Source organism: Leptinotarsa decemlineata, unplaced genomic scaffold, assembly GCF_025532065.1.
Source record: "Leptinotarsa decemlineata unplaced genomic scaffold, Ldec_3_MD MMD2_P_RNA_scaffold_9, whole genome shotgun sequence".
Classification (NCBI taxonomy): Eukaryota; Metazoa; Arthropoda; class Insecta; order Coleoptera; family Chrysomelidae; genus Leptinotarsa; species Leptinotarsa decemlineata.
Window position 1 is genome coordinate 7,893,354 of NW_027412536.1, and position 19,021 is coordinate 7,912,374.

The window sequence follows — 19,021 nt, forward strand, 5'->3', positions numbered from 1 at the left end:
TATATTATTCGTTGGTAAAATTTGTATGCCCATATACAGAGTGTCCCACAATAAAGGGGACAAACTTTGATGGTAGGGATTTTAGGGATAAAAGTTCCAATAAACATATACCCTAAGATGAATAATAACCGAGTTACTGGGTGTTGAAAGCGACAAAAAATATATTTTTTCAGATTGACTCCATAACAGCTCAACTTCTCTTAATGAAATTTGGTATGTCACATGATAGCATTCAGTTCCAAATTTCAATGCAAATCATGTGTTCGTATTATATATATATATATATATATATATATATATATATATATATATATATATATATATATATATATATATATATATATATAACAACAAAACATGACAAATACTCAACTGGACATATAAAGGTTATTAACAATTTTTTTTATCGAGAGCGACTATCAAAACTCGTCAATGGTGTAGCAATTTCTTTCAATGAGATATTTTTTCAATTGTCTTTTGAATATGCAGATATTCATTGAATGAACCAAAGACTGCATTCAAAAGTTTGGTAACCCAAGATACAAAGAGAGGCCGAGAAGCACGTGAAAAATTGCCATGACTGTAGCACAACCAAACAAGATTAGACCCAATGACCCATGTCGGGTTAACCACATCGTGAACATCTGCTGCTAGAAATTGACTATTATTCCCGGCATTTGGAGGCTGCATTCACGAATCTCACGACTATGAAAGTTGTGATCCAAGCATTGCAGGAAAAGTTTTCTCGTGTGGACATTCCGAAGACTATGAAACTATGATAGGAAACATGAAGTATACTTACAAGCAACATACCTAAAAAAAATTTACTGATATTATTTTTCAATCATGAGTATTCTTGAGTTATCAACAATATTCTCGATACATTAACAAGTAGTGTTACTGGTGTGTCTAGTATTTGGATGGGTCACTGGTTGAAAAATCAAAAAAATATTAGGAACGATACCTTAATTTTTGATAGACAAACCTTGGAGTATATAATTCAGACCAAGTTTCAAATAGTACATGTGGAACATTCTGAAATATTACTTTACAATGACAAACTAATAGATAATATTTAAATGACTCGTATGTTGGATATGGTTCTGTTGCGAATGCCAGGTCGCAAACCATCGCAAACCACGTTCATTTTACATTTATTTATTGTTTACATATTGATTGTAATCAGAATTCAAATAGGTTGATTTGCCAACAGACGCTCAACAGACATTCCTTCAGTCGCTGATTGGAAAATACCATATCTACCCAAAGCAATAATAAAGAGGAGAGATTAACTGAACAAATATTGAGATAAAATAATGCGTAATCAAAATAATTTATTTTATCGCAAAAGCCGTTGACCCTGTTTTCACCTAAAATTATTTTCAGACTTAGTATCACCAGTATTGAGATTTTTCTGAAAAAGACACATAACGCTTGCAATATTAACTTATATTATGACTTCACTTTGAAAACTGACAAAACAGAAGATTTCCACTTCACTTTGAAAACGAACAAAACGAAAGATTTACAAAAAACATATTGCCATGAAATGATTCAAACCCCTCCAATCGTCCTCATGTTAAAGTAGTCTTTTTGATGTAGATCATTTTACGTTATCAAACAGATATAACGCTAATGAAAGAGCGGAAAACGATTCTTTTTCTTCCTTTAAATAAAACTGGACGTTATACTCTAAACTCCACTTTTTCTAGAAAATATTGTTTGTATATAGTAATTTCATTATATGTTTGTCATTCGTTGTATGGTAATGTCTATTTCTTTCATTCTACTCTTTCTCAGCTAGTTTGGCTGATTAGAAAGACGATATTTCAAGGAACTAAAAGTTTACATATGTACAATTGTGAACTAAGTAGATCAGATATTATGAAGTGATGGAATTGGCCGATACTTCATTCAAATCCATAACGTTTTCAAATAACATTTTATTCTGGGATTTTCACTAGACAGTTCACAAAACCGTAACAAGTCTCTATACAATAGCTTTTTCAAGCGTTCCCATACTATTAATGAAAATTACATATCTTTTAAACTATTAGCGTTGATGAGAATACATTAACATGAACCATATAGTCCTCTATTTGATCGCGAAAAATTATACCCACTACAGCCCTATAGACCATTTTGATTGAAAAAATCATACATGCCTAACAAATAGTGTTGAAAGTATTTTTGGATTGTTGTATATTGTTCCAAATGAAAAATCACGGAATCCTAAAAATTAGTCTGCTGAGAATATTTTCACATGAAACTTTAGTACCTATTCTTCACTCCCTATAACACCCCAATTATTGTTTTGGACTCCCTACTGCTTCTTGGTGTTTTGAAACTGATATTTCCAAAATAAATCTATCCCAGATAATTTTTTATTTAGAGTGTACCTTTTTAGCTATGTAGCGATGCATCATGCGATACTACAAATGAAAGCGTATAAAAAAACATTTGAGAAAGCTTATTGAATATATCAGATATTATTCAGAATAAAGAAAATCTAACTGAGAAAATGAAAATGTCAACAACACTATCGTCTCTCCGATATGAAATTATCTACCAAAAATGATAATTTTTCATGTAAATTTTGTCCGACCTTGATATCTAGTTCCGTTTGAAAGTAAAAATAGGAGGGGACTATTTACGTCTATACTGTATAGTGAAACACATATCGCAGTTTCATAAACTGTTGATTAAAAGTCCAGCACGTATTTCGCTGGAAAAAATAATTGTATTGTCCAAATATTTGATGGTCAAAATTATAGTAAATGAAACCTATTTCAGATTATTAGTTCTACATTTCTCGTTAGTGTTACAGAAAAGTTCACAATGTAAATGTTTTCGAATTTAAAAAAAAATACACATATGATCCTGGAATGATTATTTGAAACCAGATTTTAAAAAACGAATGACGGTTAATTATTGCTCAAAAAGACAAATATCTGAGTTGTGAAAAACTGTGCTCTACATACTTAGTTATTAAGCTTCAGCGATATTTCGGTGTAGAATGTGTTTTTTCGTTAAACAGCTGTCGGTCACTCACGAATGGCAACCCTCAAAAATCTAGACTAAGGAGTAAGCTAGGGATCAATGGAGTTTCACGTTTTAACATAGAGTATCACCATTAAAGTGCGCACCATATGGGAAACTTTTTTTTCGAAAAGTTTCAATGAAGTTCAACTTCGGCACTTGTTTGTGCTTTAAATTCAACTCAGAATGATGCGGCCAACTGCGATCCACTGACGTTTAGTGTTTGTCAAATTCAACTTTCTTTTTTTCTTAATTGAAAAAGTGCATTTCTAGATCGAATTTAACAAAAAGTTACTTGAAAAAGTTGTGTCTACGGCAATTTTATATCCATATGTCAAATTTTATGCAACTAGGATAAAGTTAACGTTTTGCTTATTTTTGACAGATATCCCCTTTATTTTAAAAAACAAGTTCGGTTAATTGTCATCAATTCATGTATACATAACAAACTCATCATGTAGTTTTAACTTTTCTGATACATTTTTACTCATACGGACATTTTTAGAGAGAAAGTGAAAATGTGCTATAAAAATTTCAACATGACTGGTGCAAAGTTTCAATCACTTGGCTATTTTCTTAAACAAACGTCAGTACCTTCAATTTTGAAAAAGCAGACACAACTGAAAAACTGCAATAAGTATTAATAAAATTACTAGAGTTGAAATTACAATGAAATTTCAATATTCAGTATTTACAGATTATTTATAAACACTAACTAGGGCGGTAAGGATGCTTAATCACGTTGAATACAATTTTTAAGTAGGTCTTGACAAACAAAATACATGCTATGGTATGATTTACTTGACAAATTTTTAACACTTATTGTTGCAATAATGTTGTCTCTTCAGGAAAGAATAGAAATAGTTTTAATATGTGGTGAGAATACACCATACCGGCAAGTAGCTAACAATTTTAATGAACGGCATCCAGGAAAATATGTTCAACATACTATTGTGTCAAGGATAATGTCGAAATTCAGAGAAACAGGAACCGTAGTAAATCAATTTAAGAAAAAGCACACTCCAAGTAAATATGATGAGAATGCCCAACTTAACATTTGTTTAAAAGTTATTGAACACGGGCAACGAGCATAACCGATATCACAAAAAATACCGATTACAAGAGAGAAAGTGTTAGAACATTTCTATTGAAGAATAAATTTTGGCCTTACAAGCCAAAATTTATTAACACATTAAAAGAACGAGATTTTGATGCCCGTTTGGGGTTTTCATTCTGGTTCCGTATAAAATTTTATAGACAGATGAAGCAACGTTCTCTTCAAATGGAACGGTAAGTTCTCAAAATTGCCGATGGTGGGCCCAAGAAAATCCCAATTTCACAGTTGAATGTGGTGATCAGTATTCCTTTAAAACTAATGTATGGTGTGGGATACTCAAGGACCAAATAATTGGGCCATTTTTCATTAGGGAAAATCTATCATCTGTCGGTTATCTCAACCTTTCGAATAATGAGGTTAGTGAAGTTTTAGATAATATGCCTTTAAATATTGAATACGACCTATGGTTTCAGCTTGATAGCGCACCAATACATCATACGGTAGCTGTAAAACAGTCCCTCCAACAAATGTTCAGAGGCAAAGTTATTGAACGTAACTGGGAACATTATTGGCCACCTAGATCACCCGACTTGACGCCTTTAGACTTTTTATTGTGGGGTTACCTGAAACAAAAAGTGTACCGAAATAGACCATTTAGTGACATACACCATCTGGAAAATACCATTCGCGAGTGCTGTGCAAATATAAATCCCCGATTTATTAAAAATGCAGTTACAGATGTCAGTAGAAGAACCATAATTTGTTTTGAACGTGGAGAACAACATACTGAAATGTAGGCTATAAGTGTTTGACAACCAAGTAATTTTTTGTACCCATTTGTATTTTCTATAATATTATTGTTGTTTAAAATTTATAATAATAATAATAGTTTTATTGAGATTGTTTGCATTTTATTTAGTTGCCTCTGCTTTTTCGAAATCAAAGGTTTGTTTAAGAAAATAGTCAAGTGATTGAAACTTTGCACCACTCATGTTAAAATTTTTATAGCAAATTTTTAATTTCTCTCTAAAAATGTCCGTATGACTAAAAATGTATCAGAAAAGTTGAACTCCACGATGAGTTTGTTATGTATACATGAATTGATGGCAATTAACCGAACTTGTTTTTCAAAATAAAGGGGATATCTGTCAAAAATTAACAAAACGTTAACTTTATTCTAGTTGCATAAAGTTTGACTTATGGATATAAAATTGCCGTAGACACAACTTTTTCAAGTAACTTTTTGTTAAATTCTATCCAGAAATGCACTTTTTCATTTTTTTTTGAAAAAAGTTGAATTTGACAAACACTGAACGTCAGTGGGTCGCAGTTGGCCGCATCATTTTAAGTTAAATTTAAAACACAAACAATTGCCGAAGTTAAACTTCATTGAAACTTTTCGAAAAAAAGTTTCCGATATGGTGCGCACTTTAATGGTGACACTGTACGTTTGCTAGCACGAGTCGTACAATATGTAGTGAACATCGATTTTCCCACAAATTGGGATCAAACCAAAGTTCACATAAAGGTTGATTGAGGGGCGATCTGAAGAAGAAAGATATATTTAGAAGCAGTGAGTTAACAATGAGTGGGAAGTGTAACCATCGTATAAGGCTACTTTGCTGAAAAGACATATTGTTCAAAAAAATGTATCAGAGATGGATTCATTTGAATAACTCCTAAAAATTTCAGAAATATCAGTTGGTTCGGCTACCATGTTTTAGTAGCCGAACTTAGTAATAATAAAGAGTAGTAGGGAATCCAAAACAAAAATTGGGGTATTATAGAGACTGAAGAATAGGTACTATGTTTTCATGTGAAAATATTCTCAGCAGGTTCATTTTTAGGATTTCAAAATGTTTTATCAGAAATAATATACAAGAATTTAAAATAACTCCAGCAACGTTATTTCTTAAGCATATATGATTTTTCTCAATCGAAATGTAGGAAACATAATTTTCCAAGACAAAATAGAAGACCATGTAGGTGTTATAGGGTAGATTGAATTCTATTGATTCATGTGAATATATCAACGCAAATTTTTCTTTAAAAAGATTTTTTTCAATCGAAATGAGGCGGTGTAATTTTCCGTGACAAAATCGAGGATCACATATTTGTTTCAGAACACGTCAAATACTGTTGTTTGATGAAAAAAATAATCCCAATGTTGTAGGGGGTTTCATTCGGTAAAATCGAGGATCATATGAATGTTATAGAACACGCTGAATTGTACTGTTTCATTCGAAAATTATTCCAGAAACTATTTTATCTATTTTTTTTTATCGAGATGAAGAAAGGTATTATATAGGTATTGTAGAACATACCAAACACTATTGTTTCATGTGAAAATATATCTAGCAATGCTATTTCTTCGAAATATATATTTTACACAATAGAAATGATATGGAGGGTTGTGGGGGGTGTAATTATCCGAAAAAAATAGAGGATTATATAGATGTTGCAGGATACGCCGAATGATATTGTTTCATTTGATAATATCATGCAGCTGTATGTCATGCAGCTGTATACAGTGTGTCCCAAGGACAATTTCAGGTATAATTTCCATATTTTGAAAAACAGTTGTGCCTGCCGGTGAAGCGAAAATCATGTTCTTTCAACTAATATCTTTTATATGTCAAAATGTAACTGAGAAAAATATTACCAAGGATGAGAAATTATGACTACACAAAATTTCAGAAAGATCTACTTTAAATAAACAGTCATTTTTGAGGTTCAACATAGCCTTTACTCATTAATTCAAGGAAGAAAACGCCGAAAGGTATTTTGAATGAATATTCAACAAATATGTATAACAATATTCTAATAACCTTCTGTGAATTTCATTGTGCGAATATTCTTTCAACTTTTTGTATGTATCAAATCATTATTGTGAATTTATGAACTTTTTGTATGTATCAAATCATTATTGTGAATTTATGAACATTTTAAAGAGGTAATCCAATCATCAACGATCTAAATGATGAACAAAAATATGATATGGATAATAAATACTTCAAACACAATTATCTATGATATACATACCTTGAAAAACTGAAAATTATTACAATATTCAATGTTTTGATGCTGCACAAGTCAAACAGTGTATAGTAATACTAATTATCAACTGGTCACTTCCTTTCTCTTTCTTGAACTCAGTCTAATGAGGGTTGGGCGACCAAAGATATATTTTATAGTACGTAAACAGCCTATTATCTAAAAATTTGGTAATCGCATTATTCACTGAGTACCACCTACCAATTTGATTACTGGAATTATACAACGCTGAATACAAAACCGTAATGGTTATTGTGAAGTTTTTACTTATCTGAGTATATCAAAAACGATTGAAAAAGATCTTGTTTCTAAGTCTTATTCATTTCGCAAATTTTGAGTTCGCCTTGAGTTTACCTTCGTATCGTAGTAATTTCACCCATAGTATTTTACGATTTGTGACAAGTTGTGCATACAGTTAGTTTAATATTTATGAAGTTTGGCTAAACAAAAACAGACAGCTTATTTTTTGAGAATATCTCAAAAACTTTTGCAGATATTCAAAATTGAAAGAAGTGCAGGAATTCAAAGAAAAGTTATACTTTCCGAAACTGTAGAATCAATATTTATCTCTAGTGTGAAGGCAGCAATGGGTTTCAGCCGCGAATTAATACACTTTCATACTATACCATTTCAATGAATAAAGTAATCTGCAGAAATTTGAGTACAACAAAAACCGAAATTTTCGCATAGGATGTGTGCCTCCATGAAAATAAGAAAGATCAGATGGAATTGCCACAAAGTAAGCACTAGCAAAACAGAAAAGACATGTTATTATTCAGAAAATATCGAAATTTTGATTAGGTTTCCAACCGACATTTTCTATGAAAATGAAGATAAAATTGATCAAGGAAATTAGAAAACCTGTACTAGTAGTCAAAGATTTGGGAGAATGGTAATAGTTTGGAAGGGTTGAACTATATCTGTTGAAATTCACAACTCATGAAAAATTGAGTAAACTTTCTTTCACAACTCTTTCAAAAAGTCTATTCAGTCATAATTTTGATACTGAAAAACTATATGGCTACATACAGAACAACAGAGAATCTGCTCAAGTGTAATAGAGGGTTAACTGAGAAGTTCACCACAAAAAGTTACCATGAAAAGTTACAGTCAATTAACAGTCAATCAACTCATGAGTTAATTAGCTGTGAGGAGAGATCTGGAACTACGATAGTGAAAAGTATACTTTAGAGCTCACGAATCTGCACAAAAAGTCTACGGGTAATCTAGCGAGCCTTTTTTGCATAATTGTCTTCTAGCCACACTCGAACTAGCTTGTTGTAATGATGTTACATCAGTTGCAAACTCATTTGGATTTTCAATCATCCAAACCAGGAGACAGACAGACTTCCTTTGGAATGGCTAGCTAAGGTCACCTGATGACACCTTTAGTTTTTATCGAGGGATTACCAGAAATATGAAGCGTATATAATACAATTGTAGTTTTTTCCAGAACCAGCGGATTGAATTAGAGGTGCTTGTAACGAAATGACCCCAGAAATATTTCACAATATGAGAAATAAATGTAAATGTTTCGAAAAATTATTGGGATGAGCCAAACTGAGTTCTGAAGAAATTTCCTATTGAGATTATGACATTTATCATTTGTTTGCAGATTTTAAAAAACGAAAACAAAGGTGATAATCACTCAGGAACATTTGGTCCAATTTCTGAAAGTAAACTAGTGCTGGTTAGAGAATTGAAGAACCTACCACACTGTTATTTTTTTGTTTGTTAAAAGAAATATACATGATTTCGACTGAGGCGTTTTGGAAACCAAAATGTTGACCTTCTAAAGAGAGCTTATGGAAATTTCACTTTTTCCATTGATTATTTGATTTGCGGGCTGTGTGAACTGTTGATAAAACTCCATTCTCTATAAGAAGAAGGCGTTGAATTGCCTTAAATCATTTCAATGAATTTACTCATATAATTATACGTTTTATATACGAATACTAATTCTGTTTTCGGAATCAAATTTAGTAGGATGAGCTGAATTTGCTAAGTTTCAGTAATGAGGTGTAGTAATTTCAATATTGTAGCCATTGATGATAACTGCAAGTTGTTTTGGTAATTTGAAATTTTCTTCAGAATTATCATGGAAAACGAAAATATTTAAGAGTCTGTGAACAATACACTAAATGTGACTTACTTTATGTTGGAATGAATATTTAGAAGGACTGTGGTGACATTTTCAGCATATTATATGGAATTAAAGAGCACAAATGAAAGAACTTGGGTGCCATTTACATCATGAACATCAATTGTTCACATAACCGATCAAGTTCACCACGAATTATATGGAATTGAAGAGCATAAATGAAAGAACTTGGGTGCCATTTACATCATGAAAATCAATTGCTCACATAACCGATCAAGTTCACCACGAATTTACATTCGTGGTGAACTTGAACGAAGGTCACATAGAATTGATAAATTCTACCAAGACGGATGGAAATAGCATGATGTAATCATTTGGAGTCCTTCCAATGGAAAATATTTTGACGAAAATATTTGACTAACGGCACACTTGATTCTTCATGAAATGAAGAGAACCAACGTACTTTGGCAATCCATTCAAGGAGGAACCAAGCGCACACCAATTTTTACATTTGGAAACGATTCTTGTTCCATCTATCAACATCTGTACAATCTCATTTGTCGCGTCGGAAGAAGTTGGCAAAATAATGTGTTTAAATACCAGAGATTCAATGCATATTCAACACAATAAATTCTTCAATTCAATTGATTCAATCAATATTTCACTTACATATTTGGTATTCGATTCTTTAATGAATACATCAAGCAAAAATTGGATTAAAAGACGTTTCGCTCCTGACCAGGAGCATTCTCAATTTTTTTTTCTATATTATATTCATAATCTGAACAATTTTTTTGGTGACATTCATCGTTTTCGAAATAGAGGTCAATATTGGAACATACCTGAAATTCGAGAATCATGGTGTTTTTCTCTTCTATGAACATGTTTTTGGTGGTGGCTATCATTAAATATCATGTCTAGTTTAAATATGGATGTTTTCTGTGATAATGGAAATGAAAATCATTCTTTTAGGAGAGAAATCGTTTCTAGCATGCCTGTATTATTGTTTTTCGGTGATGTAGTGTAAAACAACTCCGATGGAGGTTAGGGGTAATAGGTGAAATTATATTAATTTAAATTGAAGTTCGTTAAGATGAATGAATAAGTATTATTCCGATCATTCACAATTTGACTTCAATTTGAGAGCCACCGGTACACAGCTGTTTCAACTTGTTGGGCATCATCAGTATTGGGCAGGCGGTTCTCGATTGAAGACAAACTGTGAAAAACCTTTTTTTTAAATTTCCATTTGATTATTTTGTAGCAGCTCGACTACATGAATCTTTCTTGATATTATATCACATCTGGAAACATGATAATTTTTTTTTCGATGGCATTCCATGATAATTCACTAAATTTTCGATAACGCAAGTGGTTCCACTTGTGTGTTGCTTGCCTTTGCATATTCGATATTGATGATGCCCAAATGCCTAAACAGCTGTCTACCGGTAGCTCTTAGTCGAAATCAAGTTTATTTTTCATTTCTTTTTCATTTTCATGATCACCGTTTTTTTCTTAAAATATCGCAGATTCTAAATTTATGAAACCTAGAAATTTTCCACGCATTCTTTCCTATCCATTCAAGTGACTGTTTCATCTTTGTATGTTCTTGTAAAAATAATGTCCTTAGTATCCGATTTAGTTTTGATTGAAATTGTAAATTTCAATTACTAATTCAAATGATTGGTTCAAACTCCCATATATTTGAGAAAAATTTTGTTTAAGTCAGAAATAGCGTCTATAGAGAAAGTTTCAGTTTAACAAGATGGTGTTGTTATCAGAAAATTCAACATACCTACTAGAAATTATGAAAAAAAAAAGAAAAAGTCGAAGTTCATCTGGAAAGTTGAGGTCCTGTTGGACATTATTGAAATAATAAATATGTGAAATGGAAAACATCAAATATAATTTTCAATTGAGTTACTAAAGATTTTATTGAGTTCATGATTTCATTAAATTTTAATAATTCACATATTCATAGATTTGGGATCTTGTAACCTTTCTACTCAAACAACGGACGTGCATACCTCTATCATTCAACAAGTCGTCAACCACATTTACACAAATCTTTTCTAGAACTTTTCTCAGAACTCTTATTTATTGGTTCAAATTCTTCATCTCCCAAACAATACATTCAAAGAGTAAATTACAAAAATTAAAAAAAAAATATTTTTTTAGGACAACACACAAGCACTACAGGAAAATCCTTAAGGCGCTCTTAGAGCGGTACCTATGCGAAAGTAGTCTCTCATATTGGAATTAAATCGATTTGGAAAAACGTTCTCAGGAAGTTTATTCCTCATAAACGCCGTTCTCCAAATACTTTCCTTCGATGTTCCAGACTATCAAAGTTGCAAGTGATGTTCGCGTCTCCAATTAGGCGGATAGGTCTTTTCTGGATAGAATCCGAATAGTTTTAGTGATGACGCCTGAGTAAAAAAACAACAAATGGAAAACGAAGACTAATGAAGGTGATTACTATTATCAATTTTGTTTTCACTAGCTTACGTTTTTCCTAACAGAACACATACACAACTGCCAATATCTGAATGAAATCACTGACTGTATGTCTGACTGCATGATAAATATATCGTTGAATTGAACTGAGCTCTGATGAAGCATGGTCACGAAAAAAATGTAACCAGTTTTTTTTGTAGATCCGAATAACTCAATATGAATAACGGTAACTGTTTTGCAGTATACGAACTGAATATTTCTATTGGGAGTGGATAACTTTGGTAGAAAATGAAAACTTTATATTTATAATTTTTAATAGGCTGAACCAATATTCTAAATGGATAATGAATTCAATATGTATATTTTCCCAAGAGAAGTTTTCAAATAATGTTTCAAAATATGAAATTCTCACCTTACATCACACCATTGACTACACCTTTAGTCCTTATATAGAAGTTTCAAGGAAACTAATGAAGATGATAAATATTTTTTACCATATTTTCCATACATGCGATAGAAATTTTGTTTTCAATTTGTAGTACTTCACTTTACTATAGTCACCAATAAAAATCTTTTCTATTCTATACTATTTCGACATTTTCCATTTTTCAACATACCTGCAACTTCAGTTACTCACAAAAACTATACACAAGATTGAAATCAGAATCAAAATCGTGTAACTCATTATCATGAACATAATATAGCCTCGCTATTCCATATTCTCAGTTCAAGGCGAGGGCCAACAAGCCCAAAACACGTGTATGCGATTGTCTCTAAACCCGACTGCTTTATCATTTGATTATCTCTTGTTTATTTAGAAGGATACTCTTTGAATGTATTGAATTAAACTATATAGGGTTTTTCAAAAGTAACGCGTACCTATATTCTATAAATTCATTAACAACCACATTTCATAAAAATGCTCGGGCATGTTGATTTTTGTCAATGAATCGCTATTTGCGCATGCAATTTTCAAATCTTCATTTCTCCATCCTCAATGGGTGACAACACTTACTCCAATAATTTACCAAGCAAACTGTTCTTAGTGGATTCAAATATTTTTCATACAACAAAAAATGTTGAAATCAGCACGAAAATGTTTTCAAATGAGAGTGCTAATATTCGACTGCGTGTTTTAAAACTGCCTTAGTAATGTCGTAGAAACAATTGCAAAATACTTAGTACTCACGCCAAACACAATTTAGTGTATTTGGCCTGTTTTTTTTCATGATTCTGAACAAAACTAAAAAATCAGATCTACTGAAAGCTAGGCATCAAAATTATATTAATGATTGGATTTGGAAACAACAATCAGATATATGAAGAAGTTCATATTATATTTATCGAAACTCTTTCCAAATCTCCCTCCAATATTACAAACCAAAGTGTAAAAGGTAGTGAACCTAGGATTGGACGTCAACTTGCATTAAATGAAAATGAATAATTACATTTTATGTGTCAGCGTGAAGTTTCTCATATCGATAAGTCACAAAAAGTATCGAGATATCTTGAGCATACATTTTATCCGTATGAAATGAAGTTGGTACAATAATTGTCCTATGACGATTGCATGGAATTCTCCAATGTAAATTCGGATTGGATTAGACATATTGTCGTTCCTGATGAAGATATATTTCATTTGAATTTTACTGTATACTAGTAGTAGGCCTTACTTTCTCAGTGAAATGATGGTGAACTGGGTATTGTTTTCTAATACAGATAATTATGATTATGATTATGATATATGATCACGAGTATATGAGCTGACTTGTGGCTCTTGTCCAAAACTGTATAGTGGCCAAACAGGGAGAGAATTTTCCCAAAAAATTAAAGAGAATAGAAGTAGGTTGATAAATGGAAAGACCAATTCCACATTTGCAAACCACCTTTTAGCAGAAGGACATGAGTTCAATCATGAATAGAATGTATATATTACATTCAGAAGAGAAGAGTTTGAAATTCAATCTTCTAGAATATTTAGAAATCAATAGATTCAGGTATTCGGGTAATTTACTGAATGATCAATTAGAATTGAATAAACCTCCATTACTGAATATTTTTTCAAATGTGGAAAATGGGACATAAGCTCAGGTAATTAAATTCATTACAAACTTAGGTAAAAACCAGGTACAACATGTAGGTACTTCAAATTGTAGAATAAGGTATATATAGCAATGAATGCGTAGAATTTGCTACTGAAGACGCCCGAAGAAGCCACTGTATGGTGAAACACATGTTGCGTTTTTGTAAAATTGTTAAGTGAAAATCTCAGAATGAAGTATTTTTAGAATACGTAAATTATGATACATCGAATCATAGAATTTGGTTACAACAGAATGATGTTTATTCATACTTGTTTTCACTGCCTAAAATATTACCTCTATTTCATCACATCAGTACTGGAAAAGGAACAAGTTTGCCATTATTAATAGTTCGTCATATGTCATTGATGACAATGGATAAATCGAAAACAAAAAAAATGTGTCCATTGAATATTTGTTACGTTTCGGTAATGAAAATCTGATTTATCCAAGTCTCAATTCATCAAATGTAAATTTTATATTCCCGGAAAATAAATCTTTTTTGTAGATTGTGATGAAACGAGCATTGCATATTTCAAATATTTAACGTGTGATTCCTAACACGGGTTGGACGATAGCAAGTGAAAATCGATCGTTCAACCAGGGGCTTGAACCACCGACCAACACGGCGGTCAATTTGAGTGAGTGAACAAAGCACCCACCGACCGGCTACCGACCGACCTAATGTTACTTCATTACAATTGACAACTCACTCTTACAGGCAATTCTATAATTATTGTCAATGATGAAACAAATACGCATCTCTCATTCGTATATTCAGAGTCCCTGTACGCCACCTAATTTACGAACTTATTAATAGCAGTAATCATTGTTTAACACTGGAATAGATATGCATATCATATTGTGTATGAGATACTTACCTAAAATAATTTTTCCGCAACACTGATGCTTTCTCAACACAAAGGAGTGGTCTCAGAATATTTCCAATCACTAACTGATCGTCAACAAATCCAAAGCAAACGCGGGAAGTGATACTCACATCGCACTATCTACTAAAACACTGTTCACTTTTGGGTTCACTTGACATAATTGAAATAATCACTTGTTCGTAAATTGATGCTGCTGTTGTTTTTTTTTTGAAGGAATTGAGGAAAAACTTTGTGGTTTCTTCCATTTTACTATATGGAGGGATCAATAAACGGGGTAATCGTACGCGTACTCCTAAGCACGCACATGTACCTAACTGATTTTCATGAATTGAATAATGTGACTCGAAAGACTTCCTATTTTTAGATATAGAGCTGGTACGCTTACAGTTGATTCTCCTCTCACAAATTTCGTGATTAGTCTACAGTTTAAGGAAACTTTAGTCTCATTACTCCGAATTGGGATACGCTTGTGGGAAAGCTCAACGGATTTTTGATGACATGTAATGGATATGGGAAAGTTTGAAACCTATTCATTTCTTCAAGAAGATGCACAAGTATTTCAACAATATAGAACAAATAAAAAAAATAGAATAGTCAAAATATTAATTATATTATGCAATTGAATGTGAAATGGAAGTACAGTAAAACGAATAAAATTATTCAAGATATAAAATGAAAATGATAATAGAGTAGAAAAATAAAATAATGAAAATGCAATTATATAAAAATTAAAAATCGAAAAAGATCTCAAATCAAGTTACTCCACGACGTTTCGATTGTTAGTATCCACAATCGTCTTCGGATGATGACTGTGTGATACCTAGCGAAAGCAATGTATGGTAATATATATTCTAACTTGGGAAAAGAGACAGATTTCTTCAAATCAGAAATTTTTTAAAGGCCGGATCTGTTTCTCATACAATGTAACATTATGGCAAGACTAAGAGAGTGTTTATACAGCGTGACTCAAGGTCGATGGTAAGTTAGACGTTTCTAGAAAACGCAAAGCATCATTTTTCAGAAAATTTCACCTCTCACATTTCCTTACCTGTTCTATCGAACTAAAATATTTTCAGCATTGCGGCGTTGCCACTTCTATCAAAAAGTCCTAGCAATTATATTGTTTTAAATGGAAAACCGCGTATATTAATACATTTTTGGAATTGCTCTAGTATTTTAATACTTTTTTGTTGATAATGTCCTATACCTATCTCTATCTGTTTTCGAGATAAAAAATAAATTGTGCTAAATATGGTCCAAAACATAGCCTTTATTGAAATTAAGTACATCAGTACTCTCAATTCATGGAAAGTTGATATTTTGATGATAGTTTGAACAAACTCGAAATATTCAAATAACACCAAGATCTCGATTCCATATCATACAGGGCGTGCTAAAATTACTATTATTTCCATTGTGCATAAAAGTAGTCGAAAGTTCATTTTTTCAAATGAAACCCCCTGTATATTACTCGATAAATTGAAAGATGGTGAAAAATGCTTCAAGATGAAATACATGTCCCTATACCTAAATCGTCAAGTTTTCTCACTATAGCCGTTTTTGTGGAAAAATAGTTATTCACGTGTTGAAAGTGACATTTTATTTTGTGAGTGGGGATTATTGCAAAACGAGGGTCAGCAAGTGGAGCAAACTCACGAGCAAAATGAAATCACTTTTAACAAATGTATCATACAAATTTTTTTGTACAACGTTACTACTGATAATAAAAAAAATTATAGGGTCCATGGGATTTGAACACACGATCTTTGGATTACAAGGCATATGTTACAACTACATATGCCAACTCACGTTATTTTAAGGAGGATTGTTGGTTAGTCATGAAGGACTTTCTACAGTTGGACTGAATACTACTTCGTCATCGTCAGTAACTTCACGGGGATTTAATATTACCAATAGCACGAACTGCATGTGTGAACTTTTCTAAATGATTTTTTGGTGGGTGTTCTGATTGAAGTGTTTCTATCAAAGAGATCTAACAGTCGTACAAAAAATAATTTTTAAAGAATTTGATTTCTAGGTAGCCGTGGAAATATCAAGATTATGACAGCTTGGTGACTTTTATAAGTAATTGATAAATGGTTATTGACGGTGTTTCAAAAAATCGCCAGAAATGAATGCAAATATTGATTATTCAAACGAAGTTCTTATGAAATTATTTATTATACACGGACAGTGTGACCAAATTATTGCCAGAACTTGTAGAAAATTCAACCAAATGTATCCTGAATTACCACCAATGAACGAAAGAAAGTTTGTTAGATTACAAAATGATTTTCTTAACTATGGCTCCATGTTAAAAGCGCCTTCAACATTACCAAAACCTGTTACTTCAAATGAGGACAATACTGTTAACGTTTTGGCATATTTTTATGCATATCCAGAAGCTTCCATTCGCAGTGCAGAAAAAGATTTAGGTGTATCACATGCTTCAGTACAACAAATTTTGAAAAATCACGGAATGCATCCGTATAAATTTACCAAAGTTCAAGCTCTAGAAGCAGAAGACTTCGAACGTAGATTGCATTTTTGTGAATCCCTTTTGATTCATACACAGGAAGATCGGAATTTTTGTAAAAAATAATTTGGAGCGACGAATCAAAATTTACGAGGGATGGTATTTTCAATAGAAGGAATAAACATTTTTGGGCTGATCACAATCCTCATGTTACAAAAGAAATGGGTTTTCAAGAAAAATTTAACGTTAATGTTTTCTGTATTCTGAAGAACAATGAAATTAGCTTTTTTATTTATGAAGACGCACTGAATGCAGAGAGATATCTCCAAATATCAAGGACGACTGTAACGGATTTTCTTTAAAATTTGCCTTTAGAGGAATATAAGAATTCGTGGTTTCAACTGGACGGAGCGCCAGCTCATTCTGTAACGGGATAATTATCTACTTAAAAATATAAAGTTCAAAATATTGATAATGAAATCAACTTCATGAGGAAAAAAAATATATTATTCCGTATTCATATAAAATAAACATTTTACATTCAACAATTACAACATTATTGGACATATCCCCCGGACATCATGATTTTCCGCGCCACTGGATGAATGTTAAAAATTAGGTGAGCCCATTATTTGTTTGGAATATATTCTTTCGTTTCGTATAGCCTTTCGTTACAGGATAAATTTGAGGTTGTAAGGATACAGGGAGCAGTTGACAAAATTTGAGCTAGATTGTCCTCGGTTTTCGATATGGATACTTGATAGTAAATAACACTTCAAAATACATGTCTTACCAAGCCTAAATAACTAACTCTTACGGAAATAATTTTCCTTCTAATTGAAAATAACTATATTATTGTACCCACCTGTTAGCTGACCGTCCAGTTGTAGTTTAGTTCCATAATCCTTCAGATTGTTTTCGTTGTACCATTTAGGTTAGCTTATTAGTGGTTCTGTTGACCCAGTTTCAGAAAAGATTCATCAAGTTAGATTATTAGTCGCGATCTGTGAAACAGTTGTCATCATAGGGCTCGTAAGACAACGTTTCTCTGTTCGCTGATGGAGGGCGCGAGAGGTACCGTTTCACGATTATTTATAAAAATTCATGTCAAGACGTGTCGAAAAGGAAATTATTTTTACTGTTTTTTTTATTATTATATCAAATTGAATTCGGACTAAGTGTAGGTGAATAATTGACAGCTTGTTTAAATTAAACAATAGTGAACAAACATTATCAATTATCTTTCGCCATCTATGGGTCAGAGGGACTTAGAGGTTTTGTAATTGTAAATATACCTGAAAATTTTAGATGTCGATAGGTTTCAACTTATTGCCCTTTCTGTTTCACACACCTTTTCCGATAATTCAGTGATTTAACTTACCGACTTGGTTCACCCAACGCTGGTTCACCCAACGCTTGGTTCACCCAACGCTGCTCATGACGTATAGGCATGCGCTTCAATAAGAAAACGTTTTTCAAAATAGGCTCTAACGGATATAATTTCCCACTAGACTCCAAATCTCAATTTCCGGCTACTCAGGACGGGAAGGAGAAATAGATCGACCTGATTTGGTCATTTTTCTTTTCGCTCCGTGTGTGTTCAGAAAGAACCATTTTGGAAAATCTGTCTATTAGACACCTCATAGAGGATTAATTTCCATAAGGTTTCATTTCAAGTGAAAAGGTGCCTGTTAGTTTCGTACTTATAGAGTATTGCTATTGTTTGGTTGTGGCCCTTTCACCCTGTTCAGGGATCAGAGAACCTCACGTGAGTACGCCATTTTTGTCAACCTTTTCCGTCCATTTGTGCTTTTTTGAGACGTTTTCTCATTTTCATTTTCTCCTATTATAGGGCGATCTACGTGT

General features: G+C 32.3%; 1 protein-coding gene across 6 annotated transcripts in view; it reads right to left on the reverse strand.

The window, feature by feature from the left end:
• The window catches only part of LOC111512638 (betaine-homocysteine S-methyltransferase), a 63,238-nt gene extending 45,084 nt beyond the window's left edge, over window positions 1-18,154 (reverse strand). Inside the window, exon 1 of one of the 6 annotated variants that reach the window (XM_074170550.1) lies at window positions 18,021-18,154. The gene's annotated coding sequence lies outside the window, so the exon portion shown is untranslated. Of the gene's footprint in view, window positions 1-7,138; window positions 7,259-11,759; window positions 11,864-12,120; window positions 12,259-12,325; window positions 12,485-14,670; window positions 14,987-18,020 lie in introns of those variants that run through there. The other 5 variants (XM_074170549.1, XM_074170548.1, XM_074170552.1 and 2 more) reach the window with 5 other exon arrangements.
• Between the last annotated feature and the right edge of the window lie 867 nt (window positions 18,155-19,021).